Source organism: Kryptolebias marmoratus, linkage group LG18, assembly GCF_001649575.2.
Source record: "Kryptolebias marmoratus isolate JLee-2015 linkage group LG18, ASM164957v2, whole genome shotgun sequence".
NCBI lineage: Eukaryota > Metazoa > Chordata > Actinopteri > Cyprinodontiformes > Rivulidae > Kryptolebias > Kryptolebias marmoratus.
The window spans coordinates 8,714,407-8,732,910 of record NC_051447.1 but is presented as its reverse complement, the minus strand read 5'-3'; the positions used below and the strand labels follow the sequence as shown (position 1 = coordinate 8,732,910).

Sequence of the window (18,504 nt, the reverse complement as noted above, 5' to 3'; positions counted from 1 at the left end):
TCATTTCCCTTCTTGCCTTTAATTAGGTTGTAAATGTCAACATATGAACCATTCTCTTCCGCCATGTGAAGCATCCAAGCGCTGTCCGCTGTTTGCCTTGCTGGGTGAAGGACTGCTGTTCATCCTTTGTCACATGTTGACTCGGGCAATTAGAGAATGTGAATGGCACAAAAGCGGAGCCAAGAATAGATACCTGCGGTGATTCTCACTTCCTGACCTTCATTCTTCCTCGCGTGTATCACAATAGCTGTGGCACAGACATGGAAACCACCAAGTAAAGCCACATATCCTAAACAAGAAACTATTATGCAACAAACTCTCTTAAAAAACTATTAAAAAAAGTAATTACTGTTGGTTACAGCTTTGTTTACCACAAGATGATGTAAAATCTTAAAGCAAACTGAGATAACCAAATACCTTTTTGATATAGCAATGGCATCAGATTGTTCAACACTTTTCATTTTGCCTTCAGCTACTCGTCATCTTATCCTTCTATATTCACCAATAGTGACTTATTGTGCTTTTTTTATTTAACATATGTAGAAACAATGCAGATCATATTAGTTTACCCTCTGTATTAGGAAAAGCCAAAAATCATCACTATTTAAATCCTACTCAAAGAAAAAAAACTACATAAAAATAAATGCAAATGTAGCTTTAGTGGAAATATAAAGTCTTAAAGAACCACTCTGTGAGATTTAGTGACTTCTAGTGGCACAATTCAAAACTCCAAATCAATTTCTTACTCCTTTCTGTGGCTGTGAAAATAGAAAACAATTTACCACTTGAGAGCCATTGTTAGATTTGTTTCTTTTAGACAACTGTATTAACACTGTAGTCCTTAAAGATAGGAAATCAAAGTTTATCGCAATGATTATTGAAGTCACTGTGACAGAATAGAAAATTGAAGACATCTTGCAGATTTGTGGGCTGTATGGGATGCATTTGTGCTTCTGTCAACAACTCAGCCTTCATGCATTTTGAATTGAATTTCTGTTTTCCAGATGCCTTTTGGGGCAGAATTTCTCATTGTTATTAGACAGCAAGTTAGATTTTAGTTAATTTTATACATATTTCCAATGGAGACTATTGGTGCATTTTATTGTGTGCATCGTTTCTCCTTCCTTTGCTTACATTTCATCCTTGTGTCATAACTTTCCCACCGAGAGCATAAAGGAAAGATGCAAGGAAACAAGATAAGGATAGATGAGAGGAAAGTGAACATTTTATGGTTCTATTGCATCCGTCTAGCAATGTGAAAGCAAGTGTGAGATGCAGCAATTACAGTATGTGTCAAGTTACTATAAACTGTGCACAAGTGTTCACCTCACTGAGTTGGAAAGACATTTTTCAGTTCTTTCCTTTGTTTTGGTGTATACTTATGCAGTGTCAATCATACAGTTTAATGAGATTGAGCTCAAGTTGAGTTATTCTTTCATAAAAATTTAAATTTACCAGCTCACATCTTTTCATTGAGTTTGCATTCATTAGCTTATTTTGTAAAATCCTCCTCAAGAAAGAAGCTTCAGCTGCTTTGCCTCAACATTCCTCGATAAAAGCCCTAACAAAATGTTTATATCCCTCTAAAGCTAAATGAGCTCTTTGTGGACACACCTTTTTATATAATCATCATTTCAGTGTGTACACATTTGCTTGTTGGATTCATTTTCTCATAATTTTAAGAGCCACATTAAAGATAAGACTGTGAATTTTTCTTTATTCACATAAATGGTTTTGCTGAAAACAGTCAGGAGAGGACATTAGCAGCTTATCAATCTATGCTGCATTCTAGTACTATAATGACAAAAGGTATTATGCTCATACACCATTTGCCTGCGGGGGGGTTAAGAGCCACATTGTGTGTAGCTAGTCATCTGAGCATTAGCAGTAGGAACACAATAAGGTAGCTGTCTCAGATCATTACCATTCATCGTGGCTGCTATCACTCAGATAGATATTCTCATGAAAAGGCACACATTACCTCTCAGTGCACACACATTAGTCTGTATACGATACATAAAATTAAACAATCAAACAATCTTTTATTACAAGCCATTTCCAGCATGTTGGTAAAGGGTTGGTTCTCAGGTGGTAGAATTTGCATACGTGTTACAGCTCGTCAGTGCATGCGTGACACGAAAAATGTAATTTTCTGCTCTACGAGAACTCAATGTGGAAAAAAAGAGTGCATGCCACTCCACCTGTAATTGTGCTGCTGTCGACAGACCTCAGGATTTTAACTGCTGGTGCTAAAAATGTGATGCTGCCATTGAAAAGAAGGGGTCCAACGTCTGAAAAAGAGATAAGAGGGCGATAAAATGTTTTACATTAGTGGTTTAAAAATGTGGTCACTGAAAGACAATAAGAAAGAAACACCCAAAATAAGAATTTAAAATAAGAATTTAAAGAAGATATTCAAGCTCTATAAGGATTGCCAGATTTTCTTGATCTGCCAAATATAAATCTTCTGTAATTTGTTCACAGTCATCAACTGTGATTACAGCCAATTAAGTGGGCAGTTATTGCTGTTCTCAGCCCTTGTTAAGATTTAGTATTGCTACCTACCATTAGGACAGGGTTTGATTTAAACTCTCATAAAGTCAAAAATGGAAAGTAAGTAATTATGGACAAACCTAATCAAAAACTGACTGAAGACAAAGGCCTGAAACTAGGGATTGCAAGGCCTGAAACATTCTGCCACAGACTCAACATTTTCTGAATGTGGACCATTTATTAACCAGTGTAGAGACCACACTTCTATTTTTCATTAACTACTACTACTAACTAGCATTGCTACCAGTAAATGTATTGGGTTTACAAAAATAAAAAAGCCCGTAAAATTTAAAGCATGTGCACCAATTCACACAGATATTTATTGTTTCGAAAATTCTTATCCTTAAAATAGTTTATAATCGACAGCATTACTAAAAGTATACCAATACTAAAAGTAAAAATTCTTGAAAGCATGCATATTGTTTGCCATCTTGCATGCAGACAAGGATTTTATTGATGCTCAGAGTATGTGTTGGGGGTGACTCTGAGATACTACCACACCTAATTTTAGCTCAAACTCTGTGAAAAGGACAGAGTTATAACCAATTTTCTGTTTGCCAAAGTCAATTACCTGTGGAAACAGACAGACAAATGACAAATTATTACATGATCGCCCACCTTTCATGGCAGTGGATGATAAATATACTCTTTGTCATACATCGCATTATTTTTACATCAGTAACAGACTTTTCTTCAATTTATGTTCTGCATCAAAATATCTTCGGCTGCTCATATTAGATCAATGTTCTGACATGGTTATAGACCCGTGGAGAGTTTCTTTCAGCCACACTGTGTCCATGATGTTAGAATTTATGACAACTCTCACTCCTGTGAGGGTTTCAATTCAACACATCAATAGCAGTCTGTAATTTCTAAACAGAATGAAAGAGTGGCCATTGGGGGCTCAAGAACAAGAGATAAAGTCAGTCACAGCGAACCCTCTCTGCTCATCTTGTTGTATTTTCCTGGAACAGCAACACAGTAAATGTAATTATTTGCTCTCTGAGAGACGAAAGCCTCTAAAAGCTTTACGGAAACACATTTTTTGAAAACAAAATTAAAATGAAGTGACTGGCTTTCCAGACAGCATGAAAAGATTTCAATCTGCAGCCAGTGAGCTGCACCATGACAGTGACCAGATATGGTTAAGGAAAAAAAAATTAAAAAAAACATTTCCTGTCCTGAATGTGAAGTGTCGTAATTTGTTGAATAAATAACAACATTAAACATTTCAGCTTGACCAGGCATCTAAACTGAGAGAGCTTATTGACAGATGGCCACCATCCTCCATTTTAAGGTCCATTTCTTGCAGGAAAAGCAGAAACTGTGTGTGGAGATTTTTGTTTTGATATTAAAAGGTCTGTTGTGTATGTCATTGGAGAGCTTAAAACATGTTTAACGACTGCAGGAATGCATGAAATGTTTTTTTTCCTAAAACTATTCCAAACAATAGTAAACGGTCATAGCTAAAAGGGCAGCTTTTAGACACAAGCTGTATTAAAATACAGTCAAATCAACATGTTAAATGTAAGATTGTCAGGATGGCTTCAGCAGTTGGGCTGCTGAACAATTAATTACACACGTGCCTGGTTCAGACATCTGAAGCATGAAGACCCCTGGTGAGTCCTAAATTACTTTGCATTGTCTAATCCGTAGACTTTGAGATCACGTTTCACCTGGGAAGAATTCTGTGTTTTATTAAAAGAATTTTTATTTTCAGCAATTAAAATAAACAAACATATTCAGAGCATTGTTCCCACCCACTCTGCACATTATAGTCAGTACAAATTCCTCTCAAGAGGATTTTATGTCACTTTCATTTACCCTGAGGGCACTGTTTTACTATATCTTCCAGGTACTTGCGGATGATTTACGGTGATTCCCAGTGGTTCAAAGTAAATTAACTGTCAACCTCTACTGCATGTGACATAGGTTGAAAATGAGTGCTTTACCACATGCTGGGAGAAGCAGTGAAAGGGTTAAAATATGAGCCTGGTTGTTTGTCGTGTTTGATCAGGTAGCATATCAGTCATTCAAACAAGACCTGCACTCGTCACCTAGTGGTCAAAGGTTAGTTTAAAGGCTATAGTTTACCCAGATTACAAGTCAAAAATTCTTCAGATTAGTATTGCCAAATAACACAATACCATGCATACAAAATGACAGAAAGCAGAGAAAGATAACTGCCAAAGACCTGGAGAATAACCCTAACAGTAATATCACAACAGTTTTGTTTTCCAGTATCCTGTACTTATGGTGGGAGAATCAAATCACTGCACTTTAACACATTCTTCTTAATGGACTTAAGTTCTGGACTCCGTGAGAACCAATTGACAATGAGATCCCTTTGAGGAATTTGATTTTGAGGGTGGGGACTAAAGATTTGCCATTTCATAGCAAGATCAGTTTCAAAAAACAGAATTATACATATTTTAGACAATGCTCACAGAGTACCTACTGATTACAACAACTTGCTTTTGGATATAAGGTATATTATGAAACCCACAAAACAGGTGTATACTAATTTTTTTCATAAGATTTGGAAATCATTTAATTTTGTTTGAATTTGTCACAAAGTAACCCAAAAACCCAAGCAGATAAGGCTTTAGAGAGGTCAAGAAAAAAAAAAAGACTTTGGCAAAAGGAGCGGCTGAAAACCAAGGACTATATATATGCTGAGACAGCTTATAATTGGCAGGGCAGGTGTGCTGATTGACAAATTGGAAACAGGTGAAAAGACAAACACAGGAAGCAAAGCTTGGCCAAAATGCACTTTGGGAAAACAGGTGGATCATTAGAAAAACCAGTGCAAAAAACATTTAAATTATTTTGTTTCAATTATTTCACAGCTTTAACTTTAAATCAGTTGACCCTACTGTTTTAGTTACACGCTCTCAGTGTTATAGTTGCTGCAGTAAAGTGTTTTTATAGAGGGGAAATTCTATGCTCCAGTAGGACGTATCAAAGTCAGCAAATGGCTCAAGCATAAAGGGGAGTCAAAAAATAATCTCCATAACAAAAGGGAGCATTGGACATTTGTCAGGTAGACAGAAAGAATGTCAACTCAAATTTGAAACATTAAAAACATACATAACTTTAACATATATGGGTAAATGAGCCCTTCAAAATCAGGGAAAATAAATATATTCTAAGTCTTTTTTCAGCTTTTACAAGACAACATTCTGCATCAGGAGGACTCATTATGTAAATAAGCTCTTGTTGTAAACCCAGTGGGTATGTTCAGAGCTGGCAGCTGGGGGTTTAACTGTATACGGCTCACCGGAGTTTACCTCCTCTAATCTCTGTCATACACCTTTCTCAGCTGCTCAATGTAAATTATGAGCCACAATAACAGCGGGTGCTTTGCTGGGCCTGCTAATCGCATTAAGTAATCCCACCATTGCGACAGGACATTGTCTGTAACTTTTCTTGAGATGCTTATGCTGGCAATGTGTCAGGCATTATTCCATTCAAACGTCCTAATATCCTCTAGGTTTTCTGCTACTGAATGTCATTTCACCTTGATCTGGTCTGTGGGAGTTGTCAGCTTGTGTTACAGTTTGTGGCTGTTTTTATCAAGCCGAGACATTCGCAGAATCATACAAAAGACAGCTTCTTTGTTGGGCCATTTCTTGTTTTTAGTCATTTTACAGCCCTACGCTTTACAGACTTGAATCCTTAAAATGAATCCTTTATATGTAGGCTCATAAAGAATAGATCTCATAGGACAATGAGCTGATCGGTTTCAAATGTGCAACTGGTTAAATATTTTGCAACAATGTTGGTATAAACAGAGTTAAAGGGTATAGAAGTTCATGTGAAGGTAATGCATTTACATTATTGTTGCAGAGTTGTGTAGTCCTGTTGCTTAACTTTTTTAAAAATTTGTGCAACATTGTTTCTCTCCAAGGTGGCACAGTCACTGTTGGCGTCTCCAGACCGATCACAATTTTGCTGCAGACACCTCCAAATCATCTCATAAGAGCTAGAGCTTCATTTTGACACCTGCTCAAGAACTGCAAATAAAATACATCCAAGGCAAATGTCCATTTCTAAAAATTACACTGATAAATAATAATAATAAAAATAATAGTTCAAATTTGTTTTTTATGGTCACTGTCACAAGCGCCACAGTTTCTTGTTTTATTATGTTAATTTCTTTCAGTTTGATTGACTTTGGATGAAACTAAACACTGTAAAAGAAAAGGTTGACAGCTTTTTCCCCCCTGTTGAATTGCAAGATGATTACACCATCCCTTATTGAGGTTCACAACATTATACAAGGATAGCCTAGCCTTTTGTCTTTATGTTTTGGTTTTTCCTCTTCAAATTCTTTACATAATTTTAAAATATCCTGCCACCATAAAGGACCATCATGTAATAGCCTCTATGTGTGTGTGTGTGTCTTTTTGTCTGGTAGTAAAATGTCATGAACCTGTGGACAGGTTTTAAACTCTCAGAAAGTAATCACACTCATAATAATCATATGCAAATACAAAAAAAAATGTCTGTAAGTCTTTCATTTTTTACAGACACTGAGCTAACATTTGCTGCACTGGTAGATGAGCCTCATCCCCAACTTATACTCTGAGAGCAAATAGATTGCACATTGCACCAAGCGAAATGCATTCCTTCAAGAAATGCAAGTTTCATTAATTATTTTCAATAATCTAACATGGAACCAAAGTTTAGATACAGGGTAAATTGGCAGTAAATAAATTAATTCTGTTAAAAGGAATATAATCATGCTATACTTGTCTGTGTTCAATGAATAACATTACAGATTACCTGATGTCCAAAACTCAAGTTTTATCATTACAGCTGAGCAGAGTTTAAGAAAAAAAAATCACAAAGCTTTATTAATCACATTTGAGATTTTATTTCCTTCTGTGAGTAAACAGCAGTAGCTCTGCATTTGATTTAATGATGCCGGTTTGCCAGCTTGTTTCCATCTAAAATGCATACACCTAAGGGGTGAGTTTGACATTTAATTGCAGTAAATATTTGCTGCATTCGATCACGACTATTGCTCAAAAATAAGTGAGAAATGATCACGGTGTGCTGCTAAGTTAGGACCTCTCATTGCCGTCTTTGATGATCTGGTTGCGCAGGCAGTGATTTAGGGTCTGTAGAATCCAGGCAGGACTGAAACACCAAACACGCTGCATTAATTGGATGTGATCAACATTTCCCAGCTTGGTCATTTCTCACATGCCTTCTTCCTGTCTCTTTACTCTGGCTTAATGTGTACAGCTTTTCCTAGCCATTATCCTTAGGGTCCCATTTATTTTAGCCAATTTGAAAGGCAGCAAAATGAAAAATGTCCTATCTAATCAATATTCCACAAGAGACACTGTCAAATATCTGCATTTCAGAGATTCATCATCCTAGTCTGGCATTATTTTTTTGGCGTTTCTTCAGAGGAATTGCACATAATCACCACTGTATCACCTTTAATTTTCATTTTCAGAATCTGATTCACTGGGTATTTAATAAGCTAGACTTCAAACATTTCTTGACAAAGTGATCCTTGAGTTTTAAATTAAGGTCATAAGCATTGCCTGGTGTCGTTGCTCCAACTGGTTTCACTTACAGCTCTCATTATGAACACTGATTACAGTTCTGTCAGCAGGCCAAGACCAGAACTTAGTTTTCATCTATTTGTGCTATAATTCAGACAATAAATGTTCACCATCATTCATCCTGTGTGCAGAACTTAAAGTCCTCCGTGTTTTACTGTACGTGGGTTAATAATTCAAATGACCGTCTGATTGGTGACTTTAATCATTCTCTTGCTGTCAAATGAGGATCAGAGGCCACAGACAGATTCATAACACCATAAGCACTGCATAATTGGAAATTATAGTCCTGAATGAAAGTGTAAAATTGGCTTTTGTCTGTGACAAAACAGCACCAAAGGAGTTAAGTTTACTTTTATTTTTTGTGGGTGTGCACATCTTGAATCAAAAGTTCAGATGAAGTGGTTCTGTTACTTTATAAAGATAACATTATAACAATGTAAAATGTACAGATGGATATGTAAATAAAGATTGAATTCCAGAGAGTAAAAACCAGGAATTCAACAAAAGGTTAAGTTGCTTTTTATTAGTGGATTTGTTCAGCTGTAAGTTAAAAAACAAAACTCTATTGATTAATACCTTTTATGTGTTACTGGCTGATGGAAACATAAAACAGACTGAATGTATCATATAAATACAGCTATATAGGCTGTGTGTTGACAAAATGTCTTCAGGCTATTGTAAAAGACATAAATGAATATATACTTGCACCAAAAACGCAAAAAATTGAAATGAATCAGGACTGACAGTTCAAAGGGACTTCACAGCCTTCTTGTCTGAGTCTCACACGCGGCACGTTTTATTCTTGCCAATCCTGGCCAGATTCAAATGTTTAAATAGATGTTTACAGCCAAGTCTACAAAACTTTACTTTGAGACTAAATTTAGCCCACGTTTAGCCGAAATGGTTGTGGACAGTTCAGAAGCTTTTCAGATCGCTTCTTTCAACCTCAAAATGCTCACAGGTCAGATGCCGAGGAACCCAGGAGAGACGTCCAGATTGAAGGTATGCCAGATAAGAGTCTGGCTTCTTGACCCTCTGGTTTCTGTAAAGAAAAAGGAAATGGTTTTGACAACAGAGGCTAAAGAAAAGAGAGAGATTGGCCCTTTATAAGCAGAAATATTTTCTATTTTTTCTTTTTTCTTGGTCAACTGCATGATTTAAAATGACAGTTCAAATTTTCTGAAGTGTCATTCGGTGGAAGGGTTTTGAACAATCATTATCTTACCTGTTGTAGATGGCTTTTTGGATGGGCTCCTTTAGGAGAAATACAGACTGACAAGCTAACAACTAGTCTGAACACATCCAAGACCAAAATGGGTCACTGCCATCTTCAAACTCCAGTCTCCAACATCTCATAGCCCTTCATATGACCTCTACTTGTGGCTACATTTGCGCCACAATCAATTTTGCATCACATACTTGTTCTGAAAGAATTTATGGGTTTTAGCAAGTACATACAGTATAGCAGCAGCGGGATTATCTCAACATTTTGGCCAGAATAACTAAAAAGTACAAAATTTACAGCAGTATAAAAGGTTTATAACATAGTGTTTAAATAAACCACTATGAACTATTTTAGAATTGGGTTCTTTTAAGACAGCAGCTGCTTTCTGAATAACTACTAATCTATTTCTCCAAACTGAAGCAGTTCAAAGAGCTACAGTATCTACAGCAGGTAAGCTAAAAATTGTTGACAATCTTTCTACAGAACCCCACTTCAAACGAAGTGAAGTATTCTTTTTAAAGAGAAACAGACAACATTCAAGGGAGTCTGGTTCTGTTTAAATCCATAAGTTGACCTCATCTGACCTGTGTCTTTGGATCAGCCAGCCAGAGCAGCCAGACCAAATAAGAGCACAAAGGATTTGACCCAGAAACGGAGTAAAGAAAGGCACCATAAGAGCAAGAGAGCTCTTGTGTTGTGCAATGATGAATCCCACGACACAAAAAAAATATTCCAATTTCCTTCAATTTTTTTTGTCCCAGTAACCAAATATGCACATCTGAACCTTTGCAAAATATATCAGTGAACTTTGTAGCGAGAAATAATACATCTTAGGAGGACAGAAGGTTGAATAAGAAGATGCATTGAGAAGATCTCACCTCGGAGCGTGCAGTGACCCATGACTAAGGTTTGCCCTCGCCGTCTCCCTGCTCAATACAGCCTCTGCTGTCTTTAAAGCACAATTCTGCTACTTTTGATTACTGACAGGGTCACTGATTACGGCCCCTTTCACGGCTGTTTCCGAGAGCTGCCCACAAAACCGCGTGGTTGTTCAAGAGAGATTTGATGTGCATAACGAAGCTTCTGTGCGTAAGTTTGCTCTTAACCAACCAGCCAGTTTGCTCAAAACCTTAAGAACATCTCCTCAGACTCAGAAGAGGATGACATCCTACAGCTCTCGATGCAGCTGCTAATCTGGAGCTATAAATCAAATTGGCAGAGCCACTCCCTCTCAGCCTCAGCCACATAAAAGCAGCGAGTGAAGCATATTGATGGCAGCCCCTGGAGTGCAGTAGCAGCCGTCCAACTGGACCAACGCCTGGCAGTGCTTCTGGTCGCTTCCTGCCATTGCAGGCGCACGGGGCTTAGCAGCGGCTTGTCAAACCCACTGTGCCGTGAAAGCATGACAGCGTGAGGCCTGTAGATTAAAACCACTCAGCGCTCTGACATTGCAAGAGGAGACACAAAACAAGATTTGACAAAAGTCAGAGTTCTGGGTTCCATCCAGATTAAAATTTTATTCTATTTATGGGAAGAAAAAAAAATTAGTCAACCAAGAGAAAATATCTGCCCCCCTGACACCGAGCTCTTATTCAAATTCATTGAGTTTGCTGTCAGTGCTTGCACTTGCCACTGAATCTGCCGTGCAGGCATTTAAGATGAAACAGAAGCCATAAGAGTAACAAAGCGAATTGTTTTGACAGAGCATTCCCACGGTAATACTTCCCTGAACCGGAGAGAAGCATAACAGGCTAAGTTATACAGCAAAACAGCAACCTTTTCAGTAAATACTTACACCCCTTCAGAGCTCTCGTGTGGTGGCTCCTACAGGTCCTGCCGGCTCATAAGGGAGTAAACAGATCAATAGTCTCACCTGAGACTTGGATGCTCACCTTCTCCGAGCAGCTGTGATCTAGCAGATTCTGTAAATCCTCTCCTTTCAGCTGCAGCCTAATAACACTAATGGGCATCAATGCTCCCACTGACCCTTTATTACACTGATTAAGGCGACAACCTGAAATATAATGTCTTAATCTGATTAGGAGACGGACACAGCAGAGCAGGAAAGGGACAGAGGGGGAGCTGGCTAAACGAAATGGGTTTTCATTGTTCATGAATCCTAATGAGTAAATTACATAGAATTGGATGTCTACCCATTTTTTAGGTCATCCAAAGTGTTCTTAAAAGTCCACATTATAGTGTAGAACATCCTGCTTAGGGTCTGCAAGTGCATTTGTACATACATCTGCAGAGTCAAGCCTTTTTTTTTTATTCCCGCTTGACTCAGTTGAAAAATGATGTCTGATTTCTGTTACAGTTACGGTTTGCTTCACTTTTCAAAAAAAAAGATGTCATGTTTCGAGACTCTTTAAAATTCCAGAAAGAGACAAAATAATGCACCTCAGTTGTGGCATTTATCACATGATCCAGGCCAGCCTAAGAATCAATCATCTCCCCTGAGATGGAAGCAGCAGTGATGGATACCACCCTCCGCCTTGCTGCGAGACAGGAGCGGTGTGTGTTTGGGTGTGTGTGTGTGTGTGTGTGTGTGTGTGTGTGTGTGTGTGTGTGCGTGTGTAGACCTCACTTCATTTAGCACAGCACCACAGGGGAGCCATGGGAAATCACACAGAGACACGGAGAGAGAATAAACAAACAAATCAAAAGCATTAAACCAAGCAAACACAACATAGGAGGCTTTTTTTAAAGGACCGTTAAACCTCCATTATCCACCTCAAATTAAATCTCTTTCGTTTTTTGGTAGCCTTTGGGGAGGTATGCAAAGCACAGGTTTCAAATTAGAGTATCCACACTCCCTGAACATATCAGTCTTAATCTTGCGTTATTTTTGAATATCTTGTTTCTTTTATAGTGTGAAAAAAACGTGATGTCGTTTCCCTCAAACAGAACCTCATTTCTTTAAAAGTTGTTGACATTTTTTACGATTAAAAGCAGAATTACAGCATAAATGGTTCCATTTTATGTTATTATAGTGTTTTCTTGAAACTATAAAATAAAACTTTATGTGACCATATCACAATTTTATGGCTTCATGCACTCAGTTAGTAAAGTGAAAAGGGACCTAAAAGTCACTGTGGTTAGTGGATCAATTCAATAAACATTAGCATATATTTTTAGCAATTTATTGTCTTTTTCTGCACATTTGATGCTGAGATAAAAAAAACAGGGTTTTATTCTGAATATAGTGCATATGTTATATAAACAAAAAGGCATTTTATCTGTTTTATTTTTATTCTATTGTTTTTTTTTAGAGAGAAAAAAAGGTTTAGTTCAAACATATTGCCGTATTGATGCAGTTTGTTTTAAACTTCATCAGTTTCATTTGAGAAGAAATTTTAAAAACTGTATCACTAGTTTTGTTTGGGATAAGATAGTGAAATAGTCTAGTGAGTTACTGATAGTCTGAGTAACTACAAAGTTTTTGCACTTTAAAGATATCCAAGGTGTTTTTTTTCTGTTTGTCTTCAAAAGGAATTAATTTCTTTGTCATCACAACTTAGAAGTAGTGGACCGTAGAACAGGTGGTTAGCACTGTTGCCTTTCAACAAAAAGTGCAGCACTGAACACCAAGCATTTGACATTTAAGTCAATGTTCACATTTATAGCAGTGCAAATGTGATTAATCTTTCTGCCATTTGACTAACTTGCTGGTAATATTAGAGGATAATTGTAAATATTTGATCAAGTACGTGGAATTAAGACTCTAAAACAATATTAGATCAGTTAGGAAGTTTATGATGTGCTTGTGTATTTATGTTGATTAATCTTAAAATCTCTTCTTTAATGTAAAACAGAGGCAGTATGTATGCATGTATCATTTGTCGCTTTTGCTAAAATTAAAACATGATTGAGAAGATCAGGCGCATTTTAGATGTCTGTCGCTTTCATCTTCATCTGGATTATTTAATGACTGAGTGCCTGCAGCTGTGAAATGGTGGGTGGGATCAGAGTTGATGTGTGTTGCATGCTGAGAAAGCTTCAAGCTTGAATGGCATGTGGCACTTTCTTCTTTTTTTTTCCCAAGAACAAATGTTAAGACCCAATGAACTGAAAAAACCTAAAACAATCATTGGTTTCTGCGTTGTGTAGGTGTCTGTGCTTGGTAGTGCCTTTTTAACTTTGTCATTTGTTCATCGGCTCTTTTTACGTCAGTTTGCAAATCTTAGCCTTCTGCCACAGGCTCACCCAACTTAAGGCTGGTTTGTGCATTGTGAGCCTCAATCAGAAGTCTGAGTGCAGCAGGAATTCAGTATTCTTGGATGACATTTCAAATGAATAGATGGAAAGTGGCCATAGAAATAGTGAAGGTTAGTCTAAAAATAAGGAAGAAAAAGTCTGAATCTTTTAGATCTCGACTAAAAAGAAGCAAATACAGATGATAAAACTTGACATGCTTTACTGCGCTGAACTAGAAATGCAGTAAAAACTCAAGAATGTGAGGAATTTTTTTGATGTTATGAAGTCTAAATAAAGGAGTCAGTGAAAAAGCAAAGTTAGGGAAATTTTAAACTCATTCATGCAGGCGATAAATTAGAGCAGAATTATTTTCAAACTCAATTCAGTGCAACCCTCACTTTCCCAGGGTTTCATCATTTTTTTCTGCTTCGAACAACTTTCTTCTTTTAAACCCTACAAAGAAATGATTGATAATATTTATTAAATGTAACAGCCTGCAACACTGACCCAATTAAATTTTAGTGTGCAATCTAAAGTCCTTGTGCTCTTATTGCTGTTTGTATGATTATATGCAAGTAACACAATATATTTGGCAAAGAAAATACGAGTAAATATGTTTTTATGAAAACAAAACAAAATTAGAGAAGTGAGTCACACTGAAATAGAAGATTTTTCTTTTGATTAACATAAATAAAGGGGAAATGTTCATGTAAACAAGTGCAGGAAACAAGATTTCTCAGGGTGGCTGTGTGGAATTCAAAACGTTCCCCTTTAATAGAAGGTATTTTTCTTAGACTGTTCCTGCCCTCACCTTTTCAGTTTGACTGACATCGTGATTGCAGCATCATGATGAGCTGAGGCAGATTTGAATCTATTCTTCAGAGACTTGGATATTCTCACCCTTTCACTTTGGCCAATTATTCTTTTTTGTGACTTGTAGGCATCTGAACAAAATTACAACAAAAAGACGTTAAAATGAGCCTCGTTTCTACAAATTACAGACATTGACAAAGAAATGGGAGATTAACTCACCAAGGTTTGTCAGACTTTTTTTTTATTGTCAATGTCAAACTTGGACACTTTGATACTAAGAGTTTGAGCACAGTTTCTGTTGGAAGTTTTAAAGGGCTTCATATGGGTTTAAGACCAGATTTAGCCCATTATACAGACTAAACATGCTTTGTGCCTTGAGTCTTTGTTTTTGTACCTATCTGCATACAATCTCTTGGTGTTTAAAGATGACATGCTATGCCCTTTTTTCATGAGATGAAAGCATTACCAGAGGTCCTAAGAAAATAGTTTTTTCTTTGGTCATAACACAGTACCAAAACTCTCTTACTTAATCTGTCTTCTGAACTTTGAATTTTGGCAGCTGATTTTGAGGAGTGTAATGAGACACCTGACTCCACTAGTTTCTTATATTACAAGGACAAGTGTGTTTGGACATGGTTTTTGAGGCATCAGTTTTCAGTCTGGCAACAGCACGCACAGCAAACTGAGTTCAGACTAGCACTCGAAGAAGAAAAAGAAAAGGAAAAGGAAAAGAAAAAGACCACTTTTCTCTTAAACATTTGTTGAATCCTACATTTGGCCACAGATGATAGCTTGTAACCTATCTTTTTATGCAATCATGTGTCTAACTGGTCCAGGTTATTAAAAAGCTACCACTTATACAAATGCCAAAATTTTTAAACTTGGACAAAAGTCACAGAATTGTATTTTGATATCAGATTTTTGAATTATTAATGGACCTAAGCAAACAATTAAAAAATTCTAAAACTGTCTCCTTCAACCTAAAATTTGAGCTTGTTTGCAAATTGTGTCTTACCACCCCTAATAAGGCTAATTGATGTTTTTTGCAGTAACCTGCACATGGCTTGGTGGATTCACATACCAGTAATATACTGTAAAGTCCTCCTCAGATGGGATAAAGACTGTGCTGCAATGTACAAAATCAGCCGAATCATGGATGGTCTTTGCAGGGTTTTGACAAAGTCTTCAGGCACCTCTTGAGAATGCAGTAGGACCCCCATTGAGTGTGATTGGTCAAGAAAGGCATCTGGGTCCTGGATGGATTGTGGGGGAGCGAAGTGGCTGTGTGTTCATGGCGAACACCAGTATCACTTAGCAGTGAAGAGAATTTGGAGAGGGACCTCCTACTTAGGCTGTAGCCCCTTTATACCCTCCTCACGTGGGCAGCGCTCCTGGCATTTGGGGCTTCAGCCCTCATTTTTTTTCCTGAATAAACCTGGATCTTATAGCACAATAAATGTAAAAACGCAAATCCATTCCAATCCATGATTATGCTGCTGAAATAATATTTCAGTTTCTCTTTATTTCATGCAAGCAGCATCCATTTCACAGTGCGTGCACTATCATCAGTCTGTTCCTGGCACATTGAAATTTTGCACAAGGCTACAGAGATTACCTGTGCTGTTCTGGTAAAACTGTAGTCAGAGCTTGTTTACTTTAGTTCTGTTGTGAATGACGTTAGGAGTTTAATTTCTAAGTTAGAGACGTTCAGGTGAGACTGGAGGAGAGCCAGAAGAGGTTTCTCATGTTTCTGCAGCAGCAGAGTGACACTGTGTCATAATCAAGTTGATGAAGGAGGCACCTTTATCCAGCTGGTCTGGTTAAATGGTTCTGAAACAGTTTTGTTTTTAAACAAACATTTCATAGATAGTGACATTATGACAACCTAGCGCGGATGTGATGCCAGTGGCAGAAACATGGTGTGATCTTCTAGCCTGTAGGTTCATCGTGGTGCGATTTGAGAGAGTTGTGCCCCAGGCATGGTGCAATTGTGAGCATACATGGTAAGACCGACACGGAAACTTGTGGCTGATACAAAGAGCTTTGCGAGGATGCAGAAAATAGCAGAAAACAAAGTATTAAAAACAAAGCATTGCGATTGTCTTAACTCTGAAGGTTGTTATCCAAATTACTTGTGATCCTAGGTCATGTAGGTCAGAAAGCATAGCAGGGGCGTCATCCAGTGTGGTAAGGGTCTTGATTCTACAATTTAGGCATGGATCAGTCTGTAATTTCAGGCTATTCCATTTTTGTGAAGCAAAAAAAAAATAACTTCATTATAAAAGAATGTCCTGTAAATCAGTGTATCTTTAGAGAACCAATCTTAAAAGCAAAGTGCTAGGATTAAGACATTTTATCCTAGATTACCATTTCCGTTGTTATCTGTTCAACTACGTTGCTTTTATTGTGTTTTTAAATTCATTTTTGTGTGCTTAGCTTTGTCACTTTATTTCTATGCTTTCTTTTATCTAGTTTATTACTGATGTTCAGCACTTTGTTTCAGCTATGGCTGGTGTTAAAGCGCTTTATAAATAAAGTTGATGATGATTATGATGATGTTTTTCTTGCTGATATACTGTTTGATCCATGGATTTAGATGAAAAGGCTGACAGTGTGTTTTTTATGACAATATTTGATACTTACATACTCTTATTTGTATCACATTTTAACATATGATATCATCTTGTCATGCCTACACATTCTAATTTGGGCACCCAAATCTATTGAACACATTCTGTGTGACAATTGCTGTGATCAATTCTGCACAGACCTTCCGAGTAACAAGTCTGTTGTTTTCTGCTGGCTGATTATATCCAGTGATTGTTTTTTGTGGGTTCTTTTGGCAAATAATCCCTTTAATACATCTTCCCTAGCTTCATTAACTTGGACATTTTCAATCAGGATGAGGGGAATTACACCAAGGGAACAAAACAAACAGGAGAAACAAAGTTGTTGCTTATGCAATTTAGTTATCAGTGTGTAAACTTAAAATTTACCAATTATGTTTTAATGACTATTAGTAGCTTTGACATCAACAAAACCTCAGTTCTGGATGAAATGTAAAGCAATAATTTATTATATAAAAAAAGAGAGAATATAATGTGTGTTGCTTTGTGCATTATTTTATCAAATATTTAAAGAGTTTTTGCAACAACTTGAGAGAAAATCAAGCTTCAAAATTTTTAACAGGCTGACACTTTACAAGTTAATGTAATTTGGGTACAAATTGGTGTAATAACCGTGGTGCATGTGTGTGCCTCTTTATTTTGTTAATGTTCATATTTTTAGTTTTACTTAACCCAAATTAGAATGTCTTAATTTATTGATTACCTGAACCAAATGCAGCCTTTTGTTTGTTGTTCTAAGAGTTTTCTTACTTTCTTTTTTAATAAAACTTCTTTGTTGTAACATTGCTTTTTGGTAATAAGTCTTATACTGTTGGAAAGCCAGTTTATTTTCCCCTAAATGGTGACATATTTACAAGGACAATGCACTTGTGGGTTGAGCCTATGAAAAACTTGCCAAATCTTCTATGTTATTACCAAGCAGCCTTTTATGCTTGACTCTTCTTTTGCGTTTCTGGTACCTGATTGGCATCTGATTATAAGCACCTGTGAGCTAACCAGGGGCTATCCCATATCTTCTAGGACCAAACTTTATCCTCCAAGATGGCAGCACTTGCCTCCACAAAGCAGAGTTTGTCAGAGACTACCTCCAGAGTTTGAGAGTGGAGAGGATGGGATGTCCTGGCTGCCGTCTTGACCTCAACCCCATTGAACAGCTGTGGGATCAGCTTCAACGTGCTGTTTAATTCAGAAAGACCAACACAATCACAATCATGTTGACTGATTTACAACAAATGATGGTTGAAGAATGGGATGCCATCCCACAGCAGTATGACCAAGCTGGTGAGCATCATGTGGAGGTGGCTGTGTGTGGTTCTTTCACATGTGCTGGTGTAGATTCTCAGTCATCCAGGCCATGGTAAATTCAAAAAATGGTAAAAAACAAAAACAACTGGACTTCTATTCTGTAGCTGAAGACGTTTCGCTTCTCATCCGAGGAGCTTTCTCAATTCAGAAATAGAGAGTGTGGAGTTGAGCTTTTAAAGCTGAGATGTGATGTAAGCTGGAT

General features: G+C 37.2%; 1 protein-coding gene across 2 annotated transcripts in view; it reads left to right on the top strand.

Annotated features, from left to right (window-relative positions):
- The window catches only part of chrm2a (cholinergic receptor, muscarinic 2a), an 89,365-nt gene that overhangs the window by 42,281 nt on the left and 28,580 nt on the right, over positions 1–18,504 (top strand). Inside the window, exon 1 of one of the 2 annotated variants that reach the window (XM_017411639.2) lies at positions 18,031–18,278. The exons of the other annotated variant lie outside the window; for it this stretch is intronic. The gene's annotated coding sequence lies outside the window, so the exon portion shown is untranslated. Of the gene's footprint in view, positions 1–18,030; positions 18,279–18,504 lie in introns of those variants that run through there. 2 annotated transcript variants of the gene reach the window in all.